The sequence below is a fragment of the Pan paniscus genome, chromosome 1 (assembly GCF_029289425.2).
Source record: "Pan paniscus chromosome 1, NHGRI_mPanPan1-v2.0_pri, whole genome shotgun sequence".
In the NCBI taxonomy this organism is placed as follows: Eukaryota; Metazoa; Chordata; class Mammalia; order Primates; family Hominidae; genus Pan; species Pan paniscus.
The window spans coordinates 111,202,915-111,218,020 of NC_073249.2; positions in this window are offsets into that span (position 1 = coordinate 111,202,915).

Sequence of the window (15,106 nt, forward strand, 5' to 3'; positions counted from 1 at the left end):
ATAAGGGGGAGGGGGAAGGAATTTTAACCTGTCTCACATTATGCTCCTAAATTAGTTCTCTAAATGGATTGCTGATCTAAATGTGAAATGCAAAACAACAAAGCTTTTAGAATAAAACATAAAACATCTTCATAATTTTAAGTAGGCAAAGATTTCTTAAACATATTACATATGACAAAATATGCTAGGCGTAAAAGAAAAAATCCAGCATACTATGATAATTTAATATATTAAAAAGGTCTCCACCTCACTAGTCATCTTGAAAAAACAAATTAAAACTACAGTGATGTACCACTACATACCTATCATAGCACAATGCTGTCCCTCCAAAGGGAGGATGTGTAATATGAGTGAAATCCATGTAGAGAACGTTTCAAGGTGTTCTCGGGCACAGGCAGAGTGAGCTCCAGGCCTTATTCCTTCTTTAGCTCTGCTTCTACCCAATTGCAATATTCATTCCATGCTTGCTGTACACCTACACTGTAGAAGGCACTGAAGATTCAGTGGCCAATAAAACAGACATGAATCTTAGTGAAAGCTTATAAAGTTTAGTGAAAACTCAATAGTCAACAAATAAACACAATCCCAAATATACAATTATAAATGGTATATGCTATGATGGGAAATAATAGTGTCTGTGAGACAGAATAATATGGGAGGGGAAGAGCCAGTTTAAGCTAGGAAGGTAATCAGCAAGGGCAACAGAGGAAGTGCTATCTAAGCTGAAAGATGAAGAGAAGACTAGAGAGAAACGCCCTCCAGGTAGAAGTAAGCATAAGGCAGGAGCATGGGCTTAGAGTAGCAGAAAAGGGGGCAGTGAGGGTATCAATGGTGAGTCAGGTGACCGTGAGAGGAGCTGAAGCTCTAAGGTGGAGCGGGGGTGAGGGGTGAGGGAGTCCTACAGGTCTTTGCGGATTATTTATGACTGAATTTTGTTAAGTATACTGGAAGCCGTTATAGGGTGTTAAGCAGGAAAATAATATAGCTTGGTTTTGATTTTTTTTTTTAATGATCCTTCTGGCTTCTGTGTGGAGGACAAATGGAATGGAGCAAGGGTGGAAACCTGGAGACTAATTAGCAAGATGTATCCACTGTGTAAGTGGGAGATGAGATAGGCCTGGGTTTGGAGGGGGACCCTGGAGATGGGGAGAAGTGGATGAGTCAAGTTATATTTTGGTGATAGAACCAATCAATTCTATAGATTGAGTATATGCCTCAGGTAAGAAGAGGGATTCATGTTTTCTAGTTCACAGAAGACAATCAGCTAATGGGAATGATTTCTTCCAATCATGCATAGGAATTGTGATCGTTCAAAGACAGCACAGAAACTTTCCCTGAAAGAACTTCTGAATCTTCTCCTTCTTAGGAAAATGTTACAAGTTCCAGCTCTGTGGTTGTTAGATACAGTTGTTTTTTTTCTCTTTTAAAATCCTCTGAAACAATTTCAGAAATAATATCTAAAACATTCCTGTATTGAAAGCATGTACTTACATCTAACCTAAATCCCCTATGTCATAAGGGTTAAATTCAGTTTCCTGTTGGAAAATGGCTTCCTTTTTCCCAGCAGGAGGCAGTGTGATATTTTGGCAAAAATCTGGAAACCTCACTTCTCACCTTCTCCTCTGAGGCCTCTGTGCTGAGAATCCACTTTATCTGCCATCCATGGGACTGCAGGAGGAAAAGGCCATCTTCCTTAGGCTGCTTCTGAGGAGGCTATTAAAAAGACAGCTTTACAGGACGTTTATAGTGCTCCTGATCCTAGAGGGCAGACCTGCAGGGCCTGGCAGGGGAGAGTGCGTGTGTGTGTGTTCTGGATGAGGCTGCTGTCTTCAAATCCAGATGGCCCATGATGTCACTGGAAAAAACCCTGAAATGTGCTACAAGAAAGAACTTTTTTATGGCTCTCTGTGTAATGTTACCATACACTAGGCTTGAGGTGGGAGAAAAAGGAACTGAAACTTTCTTGCTCCACACAGCCTGGCCCATCTGTCACTTTGGGCTGCAGGGAAAGGAAGGGCTACAGGAAGGGAAGGGATTAGGTGGGAAGAGAGAAAAAAGCAAAAGGACAAAGGGACTTGAGAACTAAACCTCTCATCTTCATACTGCCTCTGTGTCGTGTCAGAAGGTGCTTAGCATACCAGAGGACAGCTCTTTGTCTATATGTGTGACGCTCCTAGCAGACTAAATTTGAGATCATCGTCTCTGCTGTTTGAGATCAGAGTCCCTGCCTTACTTACCTCTGTAACCTTGGAGCCAAACACAATGTCAATTACATAATGTTTTATTCCTTCACCACTGAACCTTACATAAGCAATAGTTTGTGGTAGAACTTTGGGCAAGGTTGAGGTATATAGCTTGCTAATACAAGCATGTAAGATTTTAGAACTGAATACCACTCAGAGCCTTAAGTTTAGACTCTATACTTATATCTAAGCCATCTGTTTCACTTCATGTCCAAGAAAACCTGGTCCAGAAGGAGGAGAAACATGCTAGACATGTTTTCCTTAAAAGCAGTGTCCCTGCTGTTTGAGATTAGAATCCCTGCCTTACTTACCTCTGTAACCTTGGAACCAAACACAATGTCTATTACATAATGTTAAAAGAATGGAGTTCTACAATGGAGCTACATTATTAAAGGCCATAGAAACAAGAATCAGGAGAAAGAAAGAAAGGAATTATATTTTATTTGGTGTTCCATATGCATACATTTTCCTTGTTGCTATTGTTCGAAGTAGAACTTAACTAACCCCACTTTACAGAGGAAAAACCTGAAGCTTAGAGAAAGTAAATCATGTGCCCAAATACGGGCAGCAAGCACAGGCAGCATTCAAGCTCAGATCTGAATAATTCCAAAGCAATTCCCACTAGTATAGCATGCCTTTCTCAGAAAATGACCACTCCCCATTCTTCCCCACCTCAGACATAAGGCAGAGAGAAAAAGTAAGCTATATATGGGAAGAAGGGGGCTGAAAATGTGAATCCTAACTCAGTACGCATTATAAATGAATCCACTATAACACAGTATAGTAGAAGTGGATGCTTTTAGGGATACTTAAAGTTGGATTTGTTATAACTTTCTCACCATTTCTTTAACTTTCACTAATTGTCTGAGTTTCTGTAACTTTCACTGAACTGAAAGCAAGTTCTAAAGAGCCTAAGTTACTCAAGTAGTGGTGTTTGTAGTGGGAAAGGATAGTTTTCAGGGAGAACCACTCTACTTAGATTAAGGATAAACCATGCCAACTTTGGTTCTTCAACTAAAAACCAATCAGAATGAAAATTAATATAAAAGAAATGATCAAGAGTGACTCCGTAAACATTTTGTAGTCAAACAGGAAGAAAATGCTCCTGGTTTTATTCCTTCACCACTGAACCTTACATAAGCAAGTGTTTGTGGTGCAACATTGGGCAAGGTTGAGGTATATAGCTTGCTAATAATACAAGCTTGTAAGATTTTAGAACTGAATACCATTCAGAGTCTTAAGTTTAGACTCTATACTTATATCTAAGCCATCTGCTTCACTTCATGTCCAAGAAAACCTGGTCCAGAAGGAGGAGTAACATGCTAGATTTTACAGCAGGTTAATGGCAGAAGTAGCACAGAAACCAGTGGTTGTATCCCCCAGTTAAGAGATCTTGTCACTATCTTAACAAGACATATAAGGCTTTGGATGCTAGCTCTACCCCAGCCACTCTGCTCTGGCAATTATAAAAGCAAACTTTCAAGCCAGCGTGTAAACTGGTCATCAAAATTTCTGCCTGTGCGCAGCTAAAATGCCAAGAATTTTTTAACATTGTCCAGGTGACATCAAAAAGTGTAGAAAGTTTTGAGAGAAGTATGAGGATATTTTCCTCTTCTAGGGCTATCAGGGGCATGTTACAGAGGACTACCAGGCCTCATAGGGAAATTCTAGCAGACATTTCCTTAAAGACCAACATGCCACATACATATATTTTTCATGTGATTATGTAATAAAACTATCTGATCATCTGGCATCAAAATTCTTTTTAAAATCTTTTAAAAAAGGGAACATTCTCTATTTGGAAAAAATACTTTGCTCTGTGCTTAGAAATGAAGGCAAGCTGTTAAGAGCCTATGTACTTTAGGGTTCAAAATTTACTAGGAAATGATACAATTACTCTGCACTGGATGAAAATAGGAAATTTGCTTTTTTTTTAAGAGATGAAGATGGAAGGTTAAAATATAAACAAAGGAGGAAGAAGAAAATAGGTGTCATGTGGAGGAAAAAAACAAGGAAAAAAGAACCTTACTGGAAGCAAGTATGAACACAAATGCTATCTGAGAATAGAATACTTAGAATGGTGTTTGGTTTATTTTCTTTATTGTGTGACCCTTTCTTGTGACATTATCACTGTCCAAACTTTTAAATAATATTTTGTATGTTCACAATATTTTGTGTGAGTTGTAATTCCTGGTTTTTGATTGTCTATTTGTTGCAGAAACTAATAAAAGTTGACATGAATAGAATAGACAGCAATGCAGAAAAAGAAACCTGATTCTGCCTGTGCTGTGACATTCATTATACACTTACCGAACAGTCTCACTGTAGAAAAAGGAGTAAACAATACTTCCAACTGATTTTATGAGGCCAACACAATGCTGATATTAAAACCTGATAAAGACATAGCAAAAATTAGCATTACAGACCAATAGTACACATGAACACAGATTCACAAATTCCTGAGAAAGTGAACAAAATAATTACCAAAAGGATAACATACCATACCATGTGGGATTTATTTCAGGGATGCAAGATTGGTTTATCTTTCAAAAATAAATCTTTGTATTTACCACATTAGTAGACTAAAACAAAAAGCATATGATCACCACAACAGATTAGAAAAAACATTTGACAAGATTTAATGTCAATTTATGATTTTTAAAAATCCCTGAGAGAACCAGTAATGTAAGAGAACTTCAAAAGTCATGACTGACATCATAATTAATGAAGAAAAATGATGATTATCACTGAAGGTTAGGAATAAGGCAAGAAGGTCCACCTTTAATACTTGCATTTAACGTTGTGCAGCTATCCCTAGCAAGTACAATAAAGCAAGAGAGAAAACTACAATACATAGAGTTTAAAAAGAAATAAAACTATCTTTCACAAAAATTATTATTGTTTATATGAAAAATCCTAAAAGCGCTACAAATAAACTATGAGAATTAATAAATGAATTTAGCTTATTTGCAAGATGCAAGCTCAATATATAAGATCAATTGTATTTTTGTGAAACTAGCAACAAATAATTAGAAAAATGAATTTTAACTTTAACATGTATAAAGCATCCAAAAACATGAAATAGGAATAGCGTAATAAAAGATTGGAAATACAATACACAGAAAATTTCAAAGCATTGTGGAGAGAGTAAAGACGATTAATATATTTGACATTTCATGAAGTCAAAGATTCATTTTTAAGGTGTCAGTTGTACTCAGTTGATCTACAACACAATCTCAATCAAAATGGCAAAAGGTTTTTCTGAAGAAATTGAAAATGATTCCAAAATTTATATGAAAATGCAAACAAATAGCCAGCAGAATCATCATTTTTTTTCTTTTTTTTAAATTTATTTATTATTACTATACTTTAAGTTTTGGGGTACATGTGCACAATGTGCAGGTTAGTTACATATGTATGCATGTGCCATGCTGCTGTGCTGCACCCACTAACTCGTCATCTAGCATTAGGGATATCTCCCAATGCTATCCTTCCCCCCTCCCCCCACCCCACAACAGTCCCCAGAGTGTGATGTTCCCCTTCCCTTGTCCATTGTTCAATTCCCACCTATGAGTGAGAATATGCGGTGTTTGGTTTTTTGTTCTTGCGATAGTTTACTGAGAATGATGATTTCCAATTTCATCCATGTCCCTACAAAGGACATGAACTCATCCTTTTTTATGGCTGCATAGTATTCCATGGTGTATATGTGCCACATTTTCTTAATCCAGTCTATCATTGTTGGACATTTGGGTTGGTTCCAAGTCTTTGCTATTGTGAATAGTGCCGAAATAAACATACACGTGCATGTGTCTTTATAGCAGCATGATTTATAGTCCTTTGGGTATATACCCAGTAATGGGATGGCTGGGTCAAATGGTATTTCTAGTTCTAGATCCCTGAGGAATCGCCACACTGACTTCCACAATGGTTGAACTAGTTTACAGTCCCACCAACAGTGTCAAAGTGTTCCTATTTCTCCACATCCTCTCCAGCACCTGTTGTTTCCTGACTTTTTAATGATTGCCATTCTAACTGGTGTGAGATGGTATCTCATTGTGGTTTTGATTTGCATTTCTCTGATGGCCAGTGATGGTTAGCATTTTTTCATGTGTTTTTTGGCTGCATAAATGTCTTCTTTTGAGAAGTGTCTGTTCATGTCCTTTGCCCACTTTTTGATGGGGTTGTTTGTTTTTTCTTGTAACTTTGTTTGAGTTCATTATAGATTCTGGATATTAGCCCTTTGTCAGATAAGCAGGTTGTGAAAATTTTCTCCCATTTTGTAGGTTGCCTGTTCACTCTGATGGTAGTTTCCCTTGCTGTGCAGAAGCTCTTTAGTTTAATTAGATCCCATTTGTCAACTTTGGCTTTTGTTGCCATTGCTTTTGGTGTTTTAGACATGAAGTCCTTGCCCATGCCTATGTCCTGAATGGTAATGCCTAGGTTTTCTTCTAGGGTTTTTATGGTTTTAGGTCTAACGTTTAAGTCTTTAATCCATCTTGAATTGATTTTTGTATAAGGTGTAAGGAAGGGATTCAGTTTCAGCTTTCTACATATGGCTAGCCAGTTTCCCCAGCACCATTTATTAAATAGGGAATCCTTTCCCCATTGCTTGTTTTTCTCAGGTTTGTCAAAGATCAGATGGTTGTAGATATGTGGCGTTACTTCTGAGGGCTCTGTTCTGTTCCATTGATCTATATCTCTGTTTTGGTAACAGTACCATGCTGTTTTGGTTACTGTAGCCTTGTAGAATAGTTTGAAGTCAGGTAGTGTGATGCCTCCAGCTTCGTTCTTATGGCTTAGGATTGACTTGGTGATGCGGGCTCTTTTTTGGTTCCATATGAACTTTAAAGTAGTTTTTTCCAATTCTGTGAAGAAAGTCATTGGTAGCTTGATGGGGATGGCATTGAATCTGTAAATTACCTTGGACAGTATGGCCATTTTCACGATATTGATTCTTCCTACCCATGAGCATGGAATGTTCTTCCATTTCTTTGTATCCTCTTTTATTTCTTTGGGCAGTGGTTTGTAGTTCTCCTTGAAGAGGTCCTTCATGTCCCTTGTAAGTTGGATTCCTAGGTATTTTATTCTCTTTGAAGCAATTGTGAATGGGAGTTCACTCATGATTTAGCTCTCTGTCTGTTGTTGGTGTATAAGAATGCTTGTGATTTTTGTGCATTGATTTTGTATCCTGAGACTTTGCTGAAGTTGCTTATCAGCTTAAGGAGATTTGGGGCTGAGACAATGGGGTTTTCTAGATATACAATCATGTCGTCTACAAACAGGGACAATTTGACTTCCTCTTTTCATAATTGAATACCCTTTATTTCCTTCTCCTGCCTAATTGCCCTGGCCAGAACTTCCAACACTATGTTGAATAGGAGTGGTGAGAGAGGGCATCCCTGTCTTGTGCCAGTTTTCAAAGGGAATGCTTCCAGTTTTTGCCCATTCAGTATGATATTGGCTGTGGGTTTGTCATAGATAGCTCTTAATATTTTGAGATACGTCCCATCAATACCTAATTTATTGAGAGTTTTTAGCATGAAGGGTTGTTGAATTTTGTCAAAGGCCTTTTCTGCATCTGTTGAGATAATCATGTGGTTTTTGTCTTTGGTTCTGTTTATATGCTGGATTACATTTATTGATTTGCATATATTGAATGAGCCTTGCATCCCAGGGATGAAGCCCACTTGATCATGGTGGATAAGCTTTTTGATGTGCTGCTGGATTCGGTTTGCCAGTATTTTATTGAGGATTTTTGCATCGATGTTCATCAAGGATATTGGTCTAAAATTCTCTTTTTTTATTGTGTCTCTGTCTGGCTTTGGTATCAGGATGATGCTGGCTTCATAAAATGAGTTAAGGAGGATTCCCTCTTTTTCTATTGATTGGAATGGTTTCAGAAGGAATGGTACCAGTTCCTCCATGTACCTCTGGTAGAATTCGGCTGTGAATCCATCTGGTCCTGGACTCTTTTTTGTTGGTAAGCTATTGATTATTGCCACAATTTCAGCTCCTGTTATTGGTCTATTCAGAGATTCAGCTTCTTCCTGGTTTAGTCTTGGGAGAGTGTATGTGTTGAGGAATTTATCCATTTCTTCTAGATTTTCTAGTTTATTTGTGTAGAGGTGTTTGTAGTGTTCTCTGATGGTAGTTTGTATTTCTGTGGGATCGGTGGTGATATCCCCTTTATCATTTTTATTGCATCTATTTGATTCTTCTCTCTTTTTTTCTTTATTAGTCTTGCTAGCAGTCTATCAATTTTGTTGATCCTTTCAAAAAACCAGCTCCTGGATTCGTTAATTGTTGAAGGGTTTTTTGTGTCTCTATTTCCTTCAGTTTTGCTTTGATTTTAGTTATTTCTTGCCTTCTGCTAGCTTTTGAATGTGTTTGCTCTTGCTTCTCTAGTTCTTTTAATTGTGATGTTAGGGTGTCAATTTTGGATCTTTCCTGCTCTCTCTTGTGGGCATTTAGTACTATAAATTTCCCTCTACACACTGCTTTGAATGTGTCCCAATGATTCTGGTATGTTGTGTCTTTGTTCTCATTGGTTTCAAAGAACATCTTTATTTCTGCCTACATTTCGTTATGTACCCAGTAGTCATTCAGGAGCAGGTTGTTCAGTTTCCATGTAGTTGAGCAGTTTTGAGTGAGATTCTTAATCCTGAGTTCTAGTTTGATTGCACTGTGGTCTGAGAGATAGTTTGTTATAATTTCTTTTCTTTTACATTTGCTCAGGAGAGCTTTACTTCCAACTATGTGGTCAATTTTGGAATAGGTGTGGTGTGGTGCTGAAAAGAGTGTATATTCTGTTGATTTGGGGTGGAGAGTTCTGTAGAAGTCTATTAGGTCTGCTTGGTGCAGAACTGAGTTCAATTCCTGGGTATCCTTGTTGACTTTCTGTCTCATTGATCTGTCTAATGTTGACAGTGGGGTGTTCAAGTCTCCCATTATTAATTTGTGGGAGTCTAAGTCTCTTTGTAGGTCACTCAGGACTTGCTTTATGAATCTGGGTGCTCCTGTATTGGGTGCATATATATTTAGGATAGTTAGCTCTTCTTGTTGAATTGATCCCTTTACCATTAAGTAATGGCCTTCTTTGTCTCTTTTGATATTTGTTGGTTTAAAGTCTGTTTCATCAGAGACTAGGATTGCAACCCCTGCTTGTTTTTGTTTTCCATTTGCTTGGTAGATCTTCCTCCATCCTTTTATTTTGAGCCTATGTGTTTCTCTGCCCATGAGATGGGTTTCCTGAATACAGCACACTGATAGGTCTTGACCCTTTATCCAATTTGCCAGTCTGTGTCTTTTAAATGGAGCATTTAGTCCATTTACATTTAAAGTTAATATTGTTATGTGTGAATTTGATCCTGTCATTATGATGTTAGCTGGTTATTTTGCTTGTTAGTTGATGCAGTTTCTTCCTAGTCTCGATGGTCTTTACATTTTGGCATGATTTTGCAGCGGCTGGTACCGGTTGTTCCTTTCCATGTTTAGTGCTTCCTTCAGGAGCTCTTTTAGGGCAGGCCTGGTGGTGACAAAATCTCTCAGCATTTGCTTGTCTGTAAAGTATTTTATTTCTCCTTCACTTATGAAGCTTAGTTTGGCTGGACATGAAATTCTGGGTTGAAAATTCTTTTCTTTAAGAATGTTGAATATTGACCCCCAACTCTCTTCTGGCTTATAGAGTTTCTGCCGAGAGATCTGCTGTTAGTCTGATGGGCTTCCCTTTGAGGGTTACCTGACCTTTCTCTCTGGCTGCCCTTAACATTTTTTCTTTCATTTCAACTTTGGTGAATCTGACAATTATGTGTCTTGGTGTTGCTCTTCTCGAGGAGTATCTTTGTGGTGTTCTCTGTATTTCCTGAATCTGAATGTTGGCCTGCCTTGCTAGACTGGGGAAGTTCTCCTGGATAATATCCTGCAGAGTGTTTTTCCACTTGGTTCTATTCTCTCCGTCACTTTCAGGTACACCAATCAGACGTAGATTTAGTCTTTTCACATAGTCCCATATTTCTTGGAGGCTTTGCTCGTTTCTTTTTATTCTTTTTTCTCTAAACTTCCCTTCTCCCTTCATTTCATTCATTTCATCTTCCGTCACTGATACCCTTTCTTCCAGTTGATTGCATCGGCTCCTGAGGCTTCTGCATTCTTCACATAGTTCTCAAGCCTTGGTTTTCAGCTCCATCAGCTCCTTTAAGCACTTCTCTGTATCGGTTATTCTAGTTATACATTCTTCTAAATTTTTTTCAAAGTTTTCAACTTCTTTGCCTTTGGTTTGAATGTCCTCCCATAGCTCGGAGTAATTTGATCGTCTGAAGCCTTCTCTCAGCTCGTCAAAGTCATTCTCCGTCCAGCTTTGTTCAGTTGCTGGTGAGGAATTGCGTTCCTTTGGAGGAGGAGAGGCGCTCTGGTTTTTAGAGTTTCCAGTTTTTCTGCTCTGTTTTTTCCCCATCTTTGTGGTTTTATCTACTTTTGGTCTTTGATGATGGTGATGTGCTGATGGGGTTTTGGTGTGGATGTCCTTTCTGTTTGTTAGTTTTCCTTCTAACAGACAGGACCCTCAGCTGCAGGTCTGTTTGAGTACCCGGCTGTGTGAGGTGTCAGTCTGCCCCTGCTGGGGGGTGCCTCCCAGTTAGGCTGCTCGGGGGTCGGGGGTCAGGGGTCAGGGACCCACTTGAGGAGGCAGTCTGCCCATTCTCAGATCTCCAGCTGCATGCTGGGAGAACCACTGCTCTCTTCAAAGCTGTCAGACAGGGACATTTAAGTCTGCAGAGGTTACTGCTGTCTTTTTGTTTGTGTGTGCCCTGCCCCCAGAGATGGAGCCTACAGAGGCAGGCAGGCCTCCTTGAGCTGTGGTGGGCTCCACCCAGTTCGAGCTTCCTGGCTGCTTTGTTTACCTAAGCAAGGCTGGGCAATGGCAGGAGCCCCTCCCCCAGACTTGCTGCCGCCTTGCAGTTTGATCTCAGACTGCTGTGCTAGCAATCAGTGAGAGACTCCGTGGGCATAGGACCCTCCGAGCCAGGTGTGGGATATAATCTCCTGGTTCACCGTTTTTTAAGCCCATCGGAAAAGTGCACTATTCGGGTGGGAGTGACCTGATTTTCCAGGTGCTGTCTGTCACCACTTTCTTTGACTAGGAAAGGGAACTCCCTGACCCCTTGTGCTTCCCGAGTGAGGCAATGCCTCGCCCTGCCTCGGCTCGGGCACGGTGCGCGCACCCACTGACCTGCACCCACTGTCTGGCACTCCCTGGTGAGATGAACCCGGTACCTCAGATGGAAATGCAGAAATCACCCGTCTTCTGCGTCGCTCACTCTGGGAGCTGTAGACTGGAGCTGTTCCTATTCGGCCATCTTGGCTCCTCCCCGAGAAGAATCTTTAAAAGTAAAAAGAAGCTTGGAGTTTTATACTACCTGATTTGAAAATTTTATATAAAGTTACAGCATACACAAAATTAACTGAAGGTGAATTCCAGTCATAAAATATAAAATCATATCAATGTTAGGATAAACATAGGAGAGTGTCTTTGTCGTTATTGAGCAAGCAATGATTTCTTAGCTAGGCCATACCAAGGACTAAATACAAAAGGAACAATTGTAAATTGGATCTGCTTAAAATAAAAACTTATTTGCAAAATCAGCAAGATGGCAGCATAGAAGTACAAGTTTCTAGTCCCCATCTATCCCCTTACCAATTTGACAATCATCCACAGATGAAAATATCTTCACAAGAGCTCCAGAATATAACCCACACAGTGCATCACTGAGAGAGATCCCTCAGCTTAAGAGTTCTGTCATGGGGGAAAAGTGAGAGTAAAGTTAGTGTTCAGCTTTGCTTCAATCCTAGGCACAAAGCCAGGAAAGTGAGAGTGAATTGAGTATTCCACTTTCAATTGTGGACACTGGCACCTGGCCTGCTAGCCACCAATCCTGGCATCAGGTCCACTTGGCAGCAGGCAGTCTTGTCCAAAACCCTTAACTAAGATGACTGGTGAAGAGCTTTCCATAAATAAGTTAGTCTGTAAAGACTGGGAAGGATGATGACTTCTTCAAATAAACAGATCCCAATGCAAGTCCACAAGGATTATGAAGAATGAGAGAAACATGACATGATGAAAGAAACAAAATAAAGTTCTGAAAACAGCCCTAAAGAAATAGAGATCTACAAACTACCCAACAAATAATTCAAAATAGTCACCTTAAGGAAGCTCATTGAGCCGCAAGGAAATAAAGATAGACAACAAAATGAAATTTAAAAAATGCCTGAACAAAATTAGAAGTTCATCAAAATGATAGACATCATTAAAAAGAAACAAACAGAAATTCTGGAGATGAAGAACACAATGACTGAACTGAAAAATTCAATAAAGAGCTTCAACACCAGATTCAATCAAACTGAAGAAACAATCAATGAGCTTGAAGACAAGTCATTTGCAGTTATGCAGTCAGAAGAACAAAAATAAATAAAAGAATAAAAGGTGAGTGAAGAAAGCATTTGAGAATTATGGAACACCATCAAGTGAGGTTATGGGACACCATCAAGTAAGCTAGCGTATGTATTATAATACTACCAGAAAGAAAAGAGTGAGAGAAAGGAGAAAATAGCTTATAAGCTTATTTAAAGATACAGTGACTGAAAAATTTCCAAATCTGTATAAAGAAATGAAAATCCAAATTGATGAAGCCCAAAACCCCAAGTAGATTAAACCTAAAGGGGCCTACATCAAGATATTATAATTAAATTGTCAAAAGTCATAGACAAAAAAAAATTTTGAAAGCACAAGAGAAAATGACTTGTTGCACACAGGGGAATCTCCAGAAGACTCTCAATAAATGGATGTCTCAGCAGAAAAAAATGCATGCCAGAAAGGAGTGAGATGATATAGTTAAAGCTTAAAGAAGAAAAAGAAATCTTGTCAACCAAGATTTCTATAACCAGCAAAACTATACTTTCAAAATGAAGGAGTGATCTATACTTTCCCAAACAAACAATAAAACTGAAAGAGTTCATCACCATTAGACCTGATTTACAAGAAATGATGAAGGTAACTCTTCAAGTTGAAGAGAAAGGATCCTAAATAGCAACATGAACACATGTAAAACTATAAATCTCACTGGTAAAAAATACAGACAAATGAAGAATTATATAATAATGTAATGGTGGTGTGTGAATATTTTTAACCCTAATATAAAAGTTGAAATACAAAAGTATTAAGAAAAATATAACCAAAAATGTTGGTTAATGGATACAAAATATAAATAAGTGAATTTCAATATTGGGAACATAATGTGGAGGAGGTAGAGGGAGTAAATGTATAGAGTTTTTGTGTGCAAACAAGGTTAAATTTTTACCAGCTCAAAATAGACTCATAACAATATGAACTTTTATTCAAGCCTTGTAGTAACAACAAAGAAAAAAACATAGTTGATACAAAAAAGATAAAGAGAAAAGAATCAAAGTAGGTATTACAAAAATTTATCAAATATCAAATGAAGACAGCAGGAGAAGAAGAGATGAACAAAAGAACTACAAAGGAGACAGTAAGCAATTAAGAAAATGGCAAAGGTTAGTCATTACTTATCAATAATTACTTTAGCTGTAAATGTAAATGGATCAAAATAATCCATCAAAAGACATAGAGTGGCTAAATGGATAAAAACCAGATCCAACTATATTCTATCTACATGAGACTCACTTTAGATTTATGGACATACTGAAAGTGAAAAAGGTATCCTATACAAATAGTAACTAAAGAAAGAAATGGGCTATATATACTTAGACAAAATAGAATTTAACCCAAAAATTGATACACAAGACAAAGAAGTTCATTATATAATAAAGAAAGGGATCAAATCAAAAGGAAGATGTAATAGTTATAAACATATATGCATTTCCCCACACCCCGCCCCCAGCCCCCGGTAGGTTAAGTTCAAATAAAACCTCAGCAGGTGAGGCTCCGATTAAATAGATTTCCCAAAGGACAGGTTTTGTTAAGAAAATGGAATACTCTGGTGTATTTCAAAATTGGTCCTTTTACCCTACCCCTGCAGGAATTGCAAGGGAATTTTTCTTTCAAATTCACTGTGAGGACCTAGTAGAGATATCATAAGTAAAACTCACAAAATTATGGGGACCCCTGCTATAACTAGGTCCTCCTGGAGTTTCTAACTTTCAGAGTTGTCCACACTGAGCCTCTAGAAATTTGTCGATTACAGTATAGATTTTCCTTCCCCAGTATTGGTTCTCTTGGAGGTTTCTGCTTTGCTAAGTTACAATCCTCTGTTTCTGCTTATCTGTCTCTCCAATTTTGGTAACAGCAATTTGCCCTGTGACCTCACTTCTCTGACAGATTTAAGAAGAGTTGAACTGTCAATTTGTTGAGCTTTTTACTTTTTAAGATGAAGTGATGACTTCTAAACTTTCTACATCTCATCTGGCTTGATTCTCTTTTGCTTGGAATGGTACTCTCTTGGAATAGTAATTTTTAATATCAAGGTATTTTATTCCAATTGGACACATTTTTTAGTCTGTCATGTTCAACTTGCAGGCTTTAAGTATAAAATCTCCATTGTGATCCACACAGGTTTGTTAAAGCCCAGAGCTCCAGTAGAGTACATTTTATCAGTAAGCTCCTGGGGAAGGGCCCTGCAGTGCTAGCTGCCCAGAAGTGGCATCTCTCCTCCTCCCAGTCAGTATCTTCTCTGGGCTTGGGTACAGTGGTCAGAAAAATTATAAAGAACCCTTAATTTTGGTGGATATAAACTTGAACCATGGTGAAGTTGTCTATGCCAACTTTCTATTAGAATCAAATATTCTACTTGGTTGCAGTATGCAGTAAGTTTTTGTCTTTAACCAGTTTT